This window comes from Equus caballus, chromosome 14 (genome assembly GCF_041296265.1).
Source record: "Equus caballus isolate H_3958 breed thoroughbred chromosome 14, TB-T2T, whole genome shotgun sequence".
Lineage (NCBI taxonomy): Eukaryota > Metazoa > Chordata > Mammalia > Perissodactyla > Equidae > Equus > Equus caballus.
This window is the reverse complement of record NC_091697.1, coordinates 62,722,457-62,735,523: the sequence shown is the minus strand read 5'-3', so window position 1 is coordinate 62,735,523 and position 13,067 is coordinate 62,722,457.

The following is a 13,067-nucleotide window of genomic DNA, read 5'->3' as shown; positions in this document are numbered from 1 at the left end:
GGGATCTGGGGGCCATAGCCAATTGTTAGTTCTGATCTCTGGCCCACCAGGCCTGCTGCCCCCATGGTCTGTAAGGGATCTGGAACTGAAGGTGGCCGTGGTAAAGCGTGGACTCTTGTTTCCTCTTAGACCTCCATGTGCGTATTGTTGATCCTCACGTGCATCCACTAATAGTAAACAGGCCTGAACGGATACAAGTATCTTAAGGACTAGGCACAGAGTAATGTTTCTTGGCAGATTTCAACATTGCGTCATCATGCAGAAGGCTCCGATTTTCTTCTTTGCTCTGCAAATCATTTGGCCTCCTTACCTGGAGAGAGAGACTTAGATGCCCTTCCAGTTTTAGTACCTTCATCTGTAAAATGATTACTAAAATAATTGCCTTCTAAATGAATCTGTGAAAATAAATGAGACATTGTAAGCAATAAACAGTGAATTTCAGTAGAAACAGTTTCTCTATCAGAAAGTCAGTGAATATAATTAAAAATGTGAGGAACCATGCCCTTTGAATATTTTGGATATATATTTATATAATGTGTTTATGGCAATGTTGTCACTTTTTCTAAAGTCATTTCTAAATCCTTCCTTAAAGCTTAGATCTACATAAATATGTGTTTATGCAATGGCCAAAAAAAGGAATTCTTGTTTTTACTTTCATCTAGGGAAAAACTAAACACATTTATGGCTTAGGATCCATTTAAATGTCTACTCTCACTGCTAATCATTTGTTTATTTAATGCAAAATATTCTGCCTTCACTAAAATTTTGAATGTTGATAGGAATTTAATAGCAGTACTCAAGTTCAATTAATACTCTAAATATTTATACTGTAATAAAGGCAAATGGTTTTGCTTAACCTGAAAATTATTTGCCTTTTTAATCACAGGAATATACGTTGAACACTGACTTGTGAATTTGTTGACTACTTTTCCCTGATATGGTCATTGTCCACTGTTTTGTCTTTAGTCGTAGCACATATTTAAGAAACATTTGCTTCTGCCTTTATTAGAGACCACATGCAGAAACATATTAGCTAAGCCTGGTTGAAATATGAGCTACCTGAAACGAAACACTTTTCCCTTTCGCATTGCACCTAATGGCCTAATTAACGTTGAGCCACTTATACAAGAAAAATTTTTAAAATTAAGTTTTGATAGTAGAAGTATAAATTGGTTGAAATTCATGAATTGACTAATTATGCTCATAAGTCCATGTATAGTTCAAGCATTTGTCCAATATGCTAAAGTTCAAACATAGTATTATTTAAATAAATTCATTATAGAGATTTCCTAGTATTTATAACTATGTTAAGAGGCTTTTTACAATTCTAATCTTAAAAATTTTGCCATGTATACTATTTTCCATGAATACTCTTCCTTTACAATCTATGTGTATAGTCATTTCTATCAAGATTGTGTATTAAGTACTTCTCTGGGCTGGACTATTTAGGCTAGCTTTGGTGGGAAGTGAGGTACTTATCTCCTTATATATGAGAGCCTTGAGAAAGCTCTCAGGTTGAAAAATATCTCCTCTTTGGCCTGCAATTTCAGCTCTGACATAGATTCAGTCCTGACATTCTGATTCTTTTCAATATAATCCTGATTAAAGTGCTATATTCCAGAGAAAGTGATATATGTAAGTCATTAATATCCATTAACATCATTGTACTTATCACAGCTCCATCTTAACTGACAGCTAGCTGAGAGCAGAGTCCTGATGGAGAATAGAGTTGGTGAGCTTCGATGTAGGGAAATATAGAAGGCTCCTCTGGAAGTCAGCACAGGAACTGGCAATACAAAATGTCAGCCCTGAAGACAATGTCTAGGGACAACTCTGGGACACAAAATACATTAACGTCAGTCTCTGCACTACCTTAAATTTCAATCTAAGACATAAAACTTTCATATGGATAGACATCGTAAGCATTTAACAGTTCCATTGATTAAATAAGTATTCATGTTATGTCATTAAAAGGGATATAGTCTCTCTACTCTAGTAGACATCTACTTAACTCTAGTAAGTAAACTAGGAATCATGAATACATATTTAGAGCAGGTAGATTTGGGGAGAGACCCCGACAGTTTTTCAGAGGTAGTGGACAAGGCTTTAGGGTATGCGTGCTGTTGGAGGAGCTGTTTGTTTGAAGACAGGAGATAGAAGTGCTTGGTTTAAAAAAGGTGAAAGAAGAGCTCACGTTGTGAGATGGTGGAAAATGAGCTTATATTGTGCCAAACAAAAAGCTACAGGCACAAAACTGATTGCTCCTGAATGACATCAAACATACTAAATTTATTTTTTACTTCAATTCGGTTTCTAGACTAGAAAGGTGTCCCAGGGCTAAGCTTTTTGATTGGCTTTTTACGAGTCATCTTCATATCTTGCCTTTCCTATAGCACACTTCCCCATGCTTTTGTTAATCACCAATGCACAAGGAGAAGAAAACCTTACACAATTTTTATAAATCATCAAAATTTTCAAAGTTCTTTCCTCGGCTGTTGGTACTGTGGACTGGCATAATCAGCAGTTAGTTTCCAGAAAAATGGAACTAGCTGGTGAACTGTTTCCCAGGATGCAAATTAGACACACGGATAATATCTGATGTGGGAGGACCATAAATATTGGGACAGGAGATCTAGCGTATATGGAGGATATTTGGGGTTTTCTTCTGTGTGAATGACCTAAGCATAGTCCTGATAAATATTGAGGAGCGCTACACGACATCCAAAGTTTATTCCAACATGATAATGCTAAGATTTTTCCAACTGGAGTGAAAATAGTCTAGAGTTTCTATCTCTTTGGCATTGCCCAAGTTTTGAGACCCTGAGACTTGTAGATAGGCATTCAGTTGTATTAATAATTTCTCGCTGCAGTAGTGTAATTTTTTTAAAGTATGTAGATCTGAAAGTAAAATGACTTATTCTTATGCGTACATTAGCTCTCCCAGGGAGCTTGCTATTTATTTGGAAAGAATGTGTCCATGGTGATCAGGACAGTAATAAATAGGAAACTTTCTGAACTGGCACCGAGCCCATTTCTTCCCCAGGCACCAGATAAATTCACACCACAAGTTATCAGCAGAGTTCAGTGTGGTTAAAGATGCCCAATTAAAACCCATGAGCCCCATGCAACTCTGAATAAATCTCTTCGTCTCGAGGCTTTTCCTGAGTTCAGAAAGATGTAGCCTTATTTGAATTATTCTGAAAATGATCTTCAACACAAAAGCTAGCAAGAAAACACATGAACAAGCTTGGGATCTCTTTCTTTCTATTTGGATTTGTTTTCTCTGTCTGCCAGGCAGGATGATAACGGGTCAAAGCCGTTACTTCCATTAACAGTCATGGCTCATATCCCATCTTCTCAGTCCTGATGCTAATCACAGCAAAGCCTCAGCAGCCTCTTGAAGCACTGCTGAGCAATCCATGTTCAACTGTGACCCGAATTCTAAAAGTAAAAAATAAAGGCAATGTTTCCAAATAGCTTATCAAGAAATGTTTCCACAGATAGTACACTCCAATTTCAGTAACTCTTAAGGATGTGACATTTCAGTTATTTATTTTCCCATTCTTCCTTCCTTGTACTGATTTGCAAATTCCTGTGATCTTCAGCATTGATATTCATTGCTGGTGTTAGAAGCATCTATAATTATTCATTTAGATGAGGAAAATATGGTCGTTGCTCTCAAAGGGTTTATAGATGAATTAAAACAGGGGTAGGGGACCTGTGGCCTGTGAGTCATATTTAGCCAACCACCTGTTTTTGTATGGCCTATAAGATGTGGATGGTTTTACATTTTTAAATGATTGGGGGGAAAATCAAATGAAAAATAATATTTCATGACACATGAAAATTACATGAAATTCAAGTTTCAGTGTCCATAAATAAAGCTCAGTAGGAATACAGGCATCTTCGCTTATTTATGCATTATCTATGTCTGCTTTCATGCTGCAGCAGAGTTAAGTAGTAGATAACAAGACCACCTGGCCTGCAAAACTGAGAATATTTACTTCTACCTGGCCCTTAAAGGGAAGTTTGCTGATCCTGAATTAGAATATAAAATAGTAAGTTCTAAAACGCAGACAGAAGGAAAGTGCTGCCCTGAGGGAGACGTGAGCAACTGCTTGGGGTAGTTACATTTTCCACAATCAATTATTAGTGCTGAACATTTTGAAGACAACTCATATTTGGGGAGTTTTTTTCCATCAGTAGTATCTAAGCATCACAACTGAAGCAAGCTGAGGGGACTCCACAATTACCGTGAGTCAGAAGGAAATGGCTCTTCCTACTGTGAATGAGGCTTAAAAACAAAACTGGATCCACAGAAGAGGAAAAAATGCTTCATGGATGAAATCTTCTCCTAAATTTCAATAAATAAATGTGCATTGCTAACAGAATTGGAGAAGAATTTTCCACTGTCCCTAGAAGGGCCTTGGCAGTTCTGCAGCCCAGGAAAAGTTGGGGCCTAGGGTTTCACACATGACAGAATGTGGAGAGAAAGGAAATGTTTCTCCAAGATTCCTCCACATAGCTGACTTGTAAATTCTCAGTCTCTTCCTTCTACCTGCTTAGGCATTTAGGTTAAACCATGCCCTATCTTTGAGGTTGAGGAGGTTTATAATGCTTAATCCCATCGCATGTTGTTTTCATTTAATAGGTCCTGATCATCATTTAGCTGGGTACCGGTTCTTTGAGGGGAATTTTCAATGCTCCACCCCTCTAAAGTTTCTGAGAGTCCTGGCTACTGGTTAATGTCTCAAAGAAAGGGAAAAATTGAGGAGAGAGGGAAGAAAGAACTAGCTTTCAAGAATGATGATCCTGATTCTTGATTATCTCTTTACACAACATGTCTTTTAAAAGGCATACTCAGCTCTTAAAGTATTCCCTGGAATTAAATAAAAAGCAAGAACATACTCATGTATAGCATATGGGGAGGGTCAGCACACCTATCCTCATTTTACATCTGAGAAAACTGCAGCTCAGAAAGATTAGTGAATTGCTCAAATTTATAGAGTTTGAGAAGCAGCAGAATTAAAATTTGTACCACTGAGTGGAAATCTTGGGCTCCTTCTGTTACACCACTGCTACCTACCTGTTGTAGAATATAATGCAAACTACATGTCTAGATGTAGCTGTCTCTGTGGGATATAGTTTAAATATATTAATTTAGCAGCACTGTATTCCTGCAGGGAAATTGCCCTGAGACGCATGATATAACTGATCTGTGTTACCCAAGCCAGGGCTCCTTGAATGGTCTTGAACCCCTTCATCTGACAACGTCAGCTCTTAAGCCAGCATTGTCTGGAGAGTCCCATATTTACATCAAGGACTGAGTGATAACTTTCTTTTAAAAGCAGAATGGAGGAAGATGGCTCTCAGAAGAATGAACACACAGCCATCCTAGTGGGGCCCTCTGGTTAACTCAGTGCAGATTTGACCAATTGTATGGCATAGGGAGGAAGTACTGGCAGGGAAAACCACTCCTAAATCAGAAGTGGAAAAATCACCTCATTCAAACTGAATTCTGTGATGCTTACAATCAGACGGAAAGGTATCATGTAAGTCCAAATGTCTATGGAGGGCCTTCTACATGCCCTAATCTATACTGGACTTTTGGGTGGTTATAAGGCTCCTCATGGAAGTTAAAGTATAATTAGGGAGATCGGACATATATTATGTAACAGTTTATTCATTAAACAAAATTGTGCCCCTTGTAAAGAATCTAAACTTGGGCAAGTCTGGTGGGTTACAGATGGCAATAGTTTAATACTGACTTGCCCATCACTTCACAGTAGTAGCTGTTAACTCAGGAATTGAAATGAGGAATTTTCCATCCATATCAAGAAATAGTATAGAGGTTAATTGAGTAGTCTGTAGAGTAGCTGCCTCCACCTGAATCCCTCATTTATCACTCTCTACCTTTGTGGTGTTGGGCAAATCATGTAACCAGTCTGTGATTCAGCAGCAAAATTAGGATAAGAATACCTAATTTGTGAGGATGGAATAAATTATTACATGTGAAGTGTCTTAGAGGTGTTTGGCACATAGTGAAAATTCAATAAAAAACAACTATAACATTTACGTTAGTGATCCAGAATAGAGCTCAATATTTCTTTAGCGTTCCATTCCAGTTTGAGCATAGGCATAGATTTTATAATTACACTTGCATTTGAATTTGCTGGATTTGTGCTGAAATGAAAAATTAGAATGTACTTTATCATGGGAAGATGTGCTATTATCATTTGTGAAATCAGAAGAAAAAGAAAAGTAGTATTTATGGTTATATACTAGTGTATGCTTATATAATAGTATATACATCCATTTGCCAGGAACTATTTTAAGCTTTTTTATATAAATATGATTCACTTAATCCTTACAGCAGCCCTAGGAGATAGGTAAGTACTATGATTATCCCTTTCGGCGCAAATAATCCATAACCAATCTATAAATCAAAATTGGGGTGATTTTTATTATGAGCCGGGTCTGAGGACCATATAGCCCAGGAGAGTCCTTTCACAAAGGAGTGGAGCACTCCAAAGAAGTGGCGGTATACAGAGTGGTTATATGCCATCAAAGAACATGTATCACATGCGATTGGAATGTCCCTTTTACGATAGTCATGAGGTTGCTTTGCTGGCACAGTATTTCACATAGCAATTGATGAACAGAGCAGGTAGCAGGTCTGTGGTCTCAGTCTCAAGCTGAGTGGTCACAGTGTGACCACAATAGGCCGGTAATCAATTTCTCGCCTAGGGAGAAATGCTTATCCTTAAGAAAATGCCAATGTGGGGGAAGTTACATCTTTTTCTTTAAGGGCGATGTTCTTGTCTTTGACACATAGTAAATACTTAAAGCAGATATACAAAACATGTTCAATGGTCATGTCAGTCCTTTTTGGGAAAACAAGGTCAGGCCAAATTAGTTTTACACCAAATGGCTTCTTCATATACTCCAATATATCCTATTACTTGTCATTTATTTATCATCCCTATTTTACATATGCAAGAATACAGGCACAGAGAAGTTGAGACAGAACAATGCAATTATTTGAATTGCTTTACGTCTTATGTTGATGGTAACTATGAACTCCTGGCCTTCCATTAGATCTCATTTTTTTCTATGTTTATGATATATTAGCTTAATTTTTAGGTGAAATTTTGTCTATGAATTATTTATATTAAGGTTTTGCTGATTGTGTATTCCATGGAGGCTCATTTTGGGACAGGGTCAAGCCGATTGAGGAATGGACTACAGTGGATAAGTGGCTTCTGGATTAAGAGATGAGTGAGTGAACTGGAGAAGCCAACTCAAATGACAATTACTAACAAAAGAAATAGCTTTGAAATTGTGCTATGGTTGAATATGACTAGATTCCAACATAGTAAAGACGTCTGAATATAAGTACTTAGTCAATTGTTTTATAGGGAAATCCTAATGACAAAAATTCACCTAGTAAAGTGTTACAGGAAACTTTCCATTGGAAGTACTAACGAAAGCCCCATGATTTCTAATTACTCTCTGAAATGATTGTTTAGGTTTCACAAAATATGCTTCTGCTTGAAATCCATCAAATTTATTTCCATTTTATAAACAGTAACCTTTGAAGGGAACATAGCCAGTGCTATTACCAGCCACTAAATTTGAATTGAACCAATTACTCAAGTCATGATGGATTTGAATTAATTTGCTTTGTATTTATGAAAACATGCTTGTAAAATTGAATTTTTCTTTTCCATCATTTATCAGTAAGAAGAAAGCTCATGTATTTTAGAATCACAGCATAATTCCCTGTGATTGGCTTGCAGGCAACATTGAATTATTTTAATACTCAAATGGATTGTAGAAAATACTTCTGGATATTAGATATTTTCCATTTTAAAGGTAGGATGTGTATGGAAGTTGTTATTGTGCTTCATCCGCAACAGGCCTGATTCACTCTTCTGCCAGCCTGAGAGTGCCAGGCACATATGCTACACCTGGGGAGAAGCTCCTGCAAGAGGAAAAGATGCCTCACCATTTCTCAACATGCTTCAAAGCCTTCCTTCCTCAGATTTCAACAGCCAACTTCTGACTCTGTGGGCAAAAACTTGAGGCAAACAATAATGCAGAGTTACCCTATTCCTTCTGTTTTTGAGAGAAGCAGTCTATAAGGCACTATTGCAAAATATTTTTCTGAAAAACTTCCAAGAAAACTCGAGAAATCTCTCTCATCCTCCAGGTAAGCTCATCAAAGCATGGGAAGAAGGTGGTGATTTTCTTCTTGTGAACATATGATAGATGTAGAATCATAGAATTTGGGGTCTAGTTATAACCTCCTTGACTTAATAGCTGGGGAAAGTGGGACCCAAGAGCTAGCTTGCTTAGGATAAATTTGTCCCACAACCATTGAAAGAATGCAAATCTCTGGGGTCCTTGCAATACTTTGCCTCCCACAATTCACAATCAAGAGGGCCCAGGAGTCTTCAGATAACTCTCAATGCTCTGTTCTTAGTAGATAAATCTACTAGATTTTCTTAGTAGTAGATTATACTGCTCTGAATGAATTATGTCCCAAATTGTATAAGATTTCCTCCAAACTGCAGCTTGTTTGCATTCTAGTTATAGTATGAGCCTGAGACTCAAAATTGTTCTCCCTGAAATGAAGGAGCTCAGTAAAACATTGATTGCCTTATTTATTGATACATCATACAGTAAAACATCACTGACATGGAGCGTGGAGTTCTCTTTTGGTTCCAAGCTAATTAGAGTACAGTTTTGAGAAATGATTTTATAACATACAGCATGAACATGAAAAATATTGATGGAAATTTCTTCTTTAAATCAAGTTGTAATAATTTTTGTGGACTTATAAATTAGACAATTTATTCCCCCAGTCAACCACTGACCCAGTGCTATGCTCAATTTGGAGCTACCTATAATGCAATATTTTAACTCAAGAGCAAATTCAACTGTCTCAATGTAAGAGGTGGGGGCAGATAACAAAGGACCAAGGGAACTCAGCCGCCTACTAGTTGGGTTAGTGGTCTTGCCACACAGTGGCCACTTCAAGACCCATGTTAACTTGAAAACTCTTAAATCCACACAGGAAGGTGAATGGTGAAGGCGAAATCCGCACAGTCCCTATCAAGAATCTTTTTTTTTGTTTTTTGGGTTCTCTGAGGAGCTTTTTGTCTCTGCTCTCAGGAAGGCGTCAGGCTTATGTTCTCTTCAGAGGACAGTGAAGAAGGAAAACCACTAAACAATGTTTACGCCTTGTAGAGTCTGCAGTAGTCTAAATTAACTTCTACTTTTTTCGAAATGTTGCTGCTCTTTTGAAATTCTGATTCTACATGCATCTAGGAGAAGGGTTGGCCAAGGTCAGGGTGCTTATAAGAAGGATTTCTGTGGCACCATCCAATTAGAAAAAAACAGTGAAACAATAAAAGATTGCACAGGAGAACAAGGAAGACAAATAAAATAATCTCTGATTAACAAAAAAGTTATTTTTGAAACATTGCCAGTAGGTCAGAATTATGAAAAAGGGGCACTTAGATAACTTTTCTCTAAGGATCTCAAACCCACGAAACCAAGAAACAAACCTATGAAACCAAGAAACCCAAGGTTAGCTGCCTTACTGTGAATGTCCAGCTCACTGCCTCCCATCCACCTCTCAGACTCACCCAGGCCATGCTCTTTCTCTCCGTCTACGGGAACAAGATATTTCTGCAGACCGCAGGGGCAATGATCAAACTCCAGACTTGATGCAGTCTCTTACAGTGTTCGGATCCACCTTCCATGCCCACTAAGAAATTAATGTCATTGTTTTTCCAGAGGCCCCTATCAAACTTTGAGTTATTTTGAGACACTACTGTGTCTATTTATCTTAGGCCCTATGGAAGAGGGAGAGATGGATATTTTAAATGTGATTCTCGTGTTCCTGAGCAAGTCACTTCGCCTCCCCAAACTTTGTCTACATAGCTATAAAACTGGAATAAAATATTATGTATCCTGGGATGGTATGGCCCTTGTGAGGTACGGAGTGTGATACCTGACCCATTAAGGTTGGAGCCAGGGTGTGGGAGCGGATCTGGAAATGTCAGACTGTGACTTTGCCATTATGAAAGATCCAAAGAGTTCTGAAACTACTTTGGAAGGGCAACATGCTAAACAAACTGTCCTATTGTGCTGAACTAGAAAGGAGACAAGATACAATCCAAAACAGGCTTCAATAGATCCGAGGCTAAAGAAACCAAGTGAACCCAGGCATCGAAATCCAAGACGAGACTAGAAACAAGGGGAAGATGAGGAGGCAAGGAGGTTTAAGCAGATCAACCAAGATCAGGTGGAAATGGACCAAGGACTGGATGGGGGACAATGTTGGTGTAGGATGAAGCCCAAGGATGCTAAGATAGGGGACAGTGTATGCCAAAGAAAAATTATCCTGGAGGTATAATCTATAGGGAGTCACTGGATAAAAGGTAAAACTCTAGCTAAATGTAGTGGTAGACTGTGTCACTGTTTGACAGTGTCTCCTGTTCCTTCCTAGGGAAGGTTATATTTCTCAGCCTATTAAATTCAGATGTGGCCATGAGATTTGCTTTGTCCCGTGCAATTCAAGCCAACTGGTAGAGGCCTTAAGAGCCAGCACATACTTTGCCATGCTTTCTTTTCCTTCTACCTCTTTACTTGGTAGAGGCTGGGCCCTCTGTCTGGGTCTTGGAATGAGGATAATGATGACATTGGGGCAGAGTTCCCAAATGGCCCTTAATGAACATGTACAAGAAATAGATTTTTGTTATTTTCTCCCACAGAAAATTTGTTGTTGTTTTTTAATCACAGCATTATCTAGCCTATCCTGACTGACAGAAATGAAGATTACTGGTTGGAAGGTAGTAATTAATGGCTATGCCCGGTTAGACTTATTTTAATATGACAGGCAAAATACGACAATGATACGGCAAGAGCAAATGACTAGGAAAAAATATGACTACAGTGTTTACTTAGGACAATTTGTAACAGAGAGTGAAGTCTATGGGTAAATTTTTTACCTCTCCTAATATCATAGCCAGTCAAGCAAAAAAGGAATTAATAGGACACCCAGCCTCTTTTATTCTCAAGTATCTCACAGCCTAATCAGAAAGTCAGAACAAATTCACTCACACACACATACACACGCACACACTACTTTCACTGGATAAAATTATGTAAAAGGGTCTACTTTTTGCTATTGTAAGAGGTCAAAGTCTAAGGAGACCAAAGATACAAGGCTGCTGAGTTTTGTTATTATGAATGTGTTGTTATCCTAATTATCATCATCATCATCATTATTACCTTACTACTGCTTTTGTGGTATTAGATATTAAGGAGATATAAAAAGATATAATATAGTTGTTGAGTGGAGTTGAAAAAATAAGTTATTCTTCTCTGTCATATGTAGCTTCCTGAGCCCCTTAGCCTTGAAATGGACAATACTTGAAGGGACAAAGGTAATTTATTATTTTAGATAAACAAATGACGTAGGAAAATTGTGGTTTTGGAGGGAGGGGATTACAGAATGAGAAAGGTTTTGAAAAAAAATGCAAGGAATTATAATCAGGTTGACAAACAAGGTGTGGACTCCCATAGAGGGAAATCAAGACAGAGCCCCAAGAGCCAGTGAGAGCCCATTGCAGATCATGGAGGCTAATTTTTGAAGGCAGAAGCAGGGAAGGGATGACTGTTAATGATGTATGGCCCATTCTGCCATCCTGACTTGGCCCAGGAATGTGGGCACATGCAGGGAACAATGGAGAGATTTTTCTTCATCCTTTTCCCATTTGCAAATACAGCTTTTCTTGGTTTACACATTAGTAATCTATAGTCCACTGAATATGGTACTGTCATTTGACCCAAACCCCCAACCATATTCATGATACGCAACATCAGTTGCAGGACTATTGGCAACACTAAAGGTTCATTTTTCTCAATTGACCCCACAACCATTTTTGAATTAAGAAAAATGTTGAGAACAAAAGCAAGGGCCCCTCCTGACAGCAATGCTGAAGGGCATTCTCATGAGGTCGAAAGCAAATGGAAGTGAGAGTTGCTAATATCTGCTCTGTCTCAGCTATTTTAAAGGTGCTATTCTTGAGCATTTCAAATGAAGAGTTGCCTTTTCATAAGCTCTTTGAAAATTTTTCCTGAATTGTATTCAGTCCCTATTAATTTACCATTCAGCATTTTCACCTTTGTGTTAGTAATATATACTGAACAGACTGAAGTACTATATACTATTGCATTTGTTTATGTGCCATTGCTGCAAAATAAAGTTTATAAAATACATAGGTCTTTTTAGATTTTATATGGTAACTTGTGCTTCAGCCAAACAACCATTCTAAAAAGATTTTATTCTTCAAAATTTGAAAATATTAAATCCAGCCTTTTTTAGATCAGCAATGGGAAAATTCATTGAATATGTCATTATAATCTCCTTTATAGCTTTCTTCAAACATTTCTGATATTTAATGGTGTATAAATGCATACACATAAATAAATGAGCAAATAAATAATTAAATAGAAGTTAGCTATATAAATGAATAAATACATAACACATATAAAAACAGATGATGTCTGCATAATACAGGAAAACCAGGGCAATAGTTTAGATTTTATTGCACTGTATGTGGTTACAAGAAATCACATTTTTAAGTGCACACAAGATGTGTGAGGAGAACCAAGAAGAATTAGCTTTACTTACGTGCCGAATAGACCACAGCCCCTGAGAGGAGATTCTGGGTGTTTGAGGAAGCCCTTGTCCTCAGAGGATTATCCACTCATTTGCTGCAGGCATATAGGAATCCATCAAAAGAGACTCATTGCCTGGGTTTCAGGCAAGGTTTTTATTTATTTTTTAATGGTTTGTCCGTACGACACTGACAAATTTTGCAATGTGAGCTTGCACATACTTAAACATGGTTAAACAATCAAACTGCATGGAAGTGCTTATAATGAAGTGTCACCCTGTGCGCTGCCCTCAGCTCTTGAGTCTAACCCCAGGGAGAACAAAATTTTAACATTGATTTTTTTAGTTCTCTTTTTATTTTCTTATTAATAGA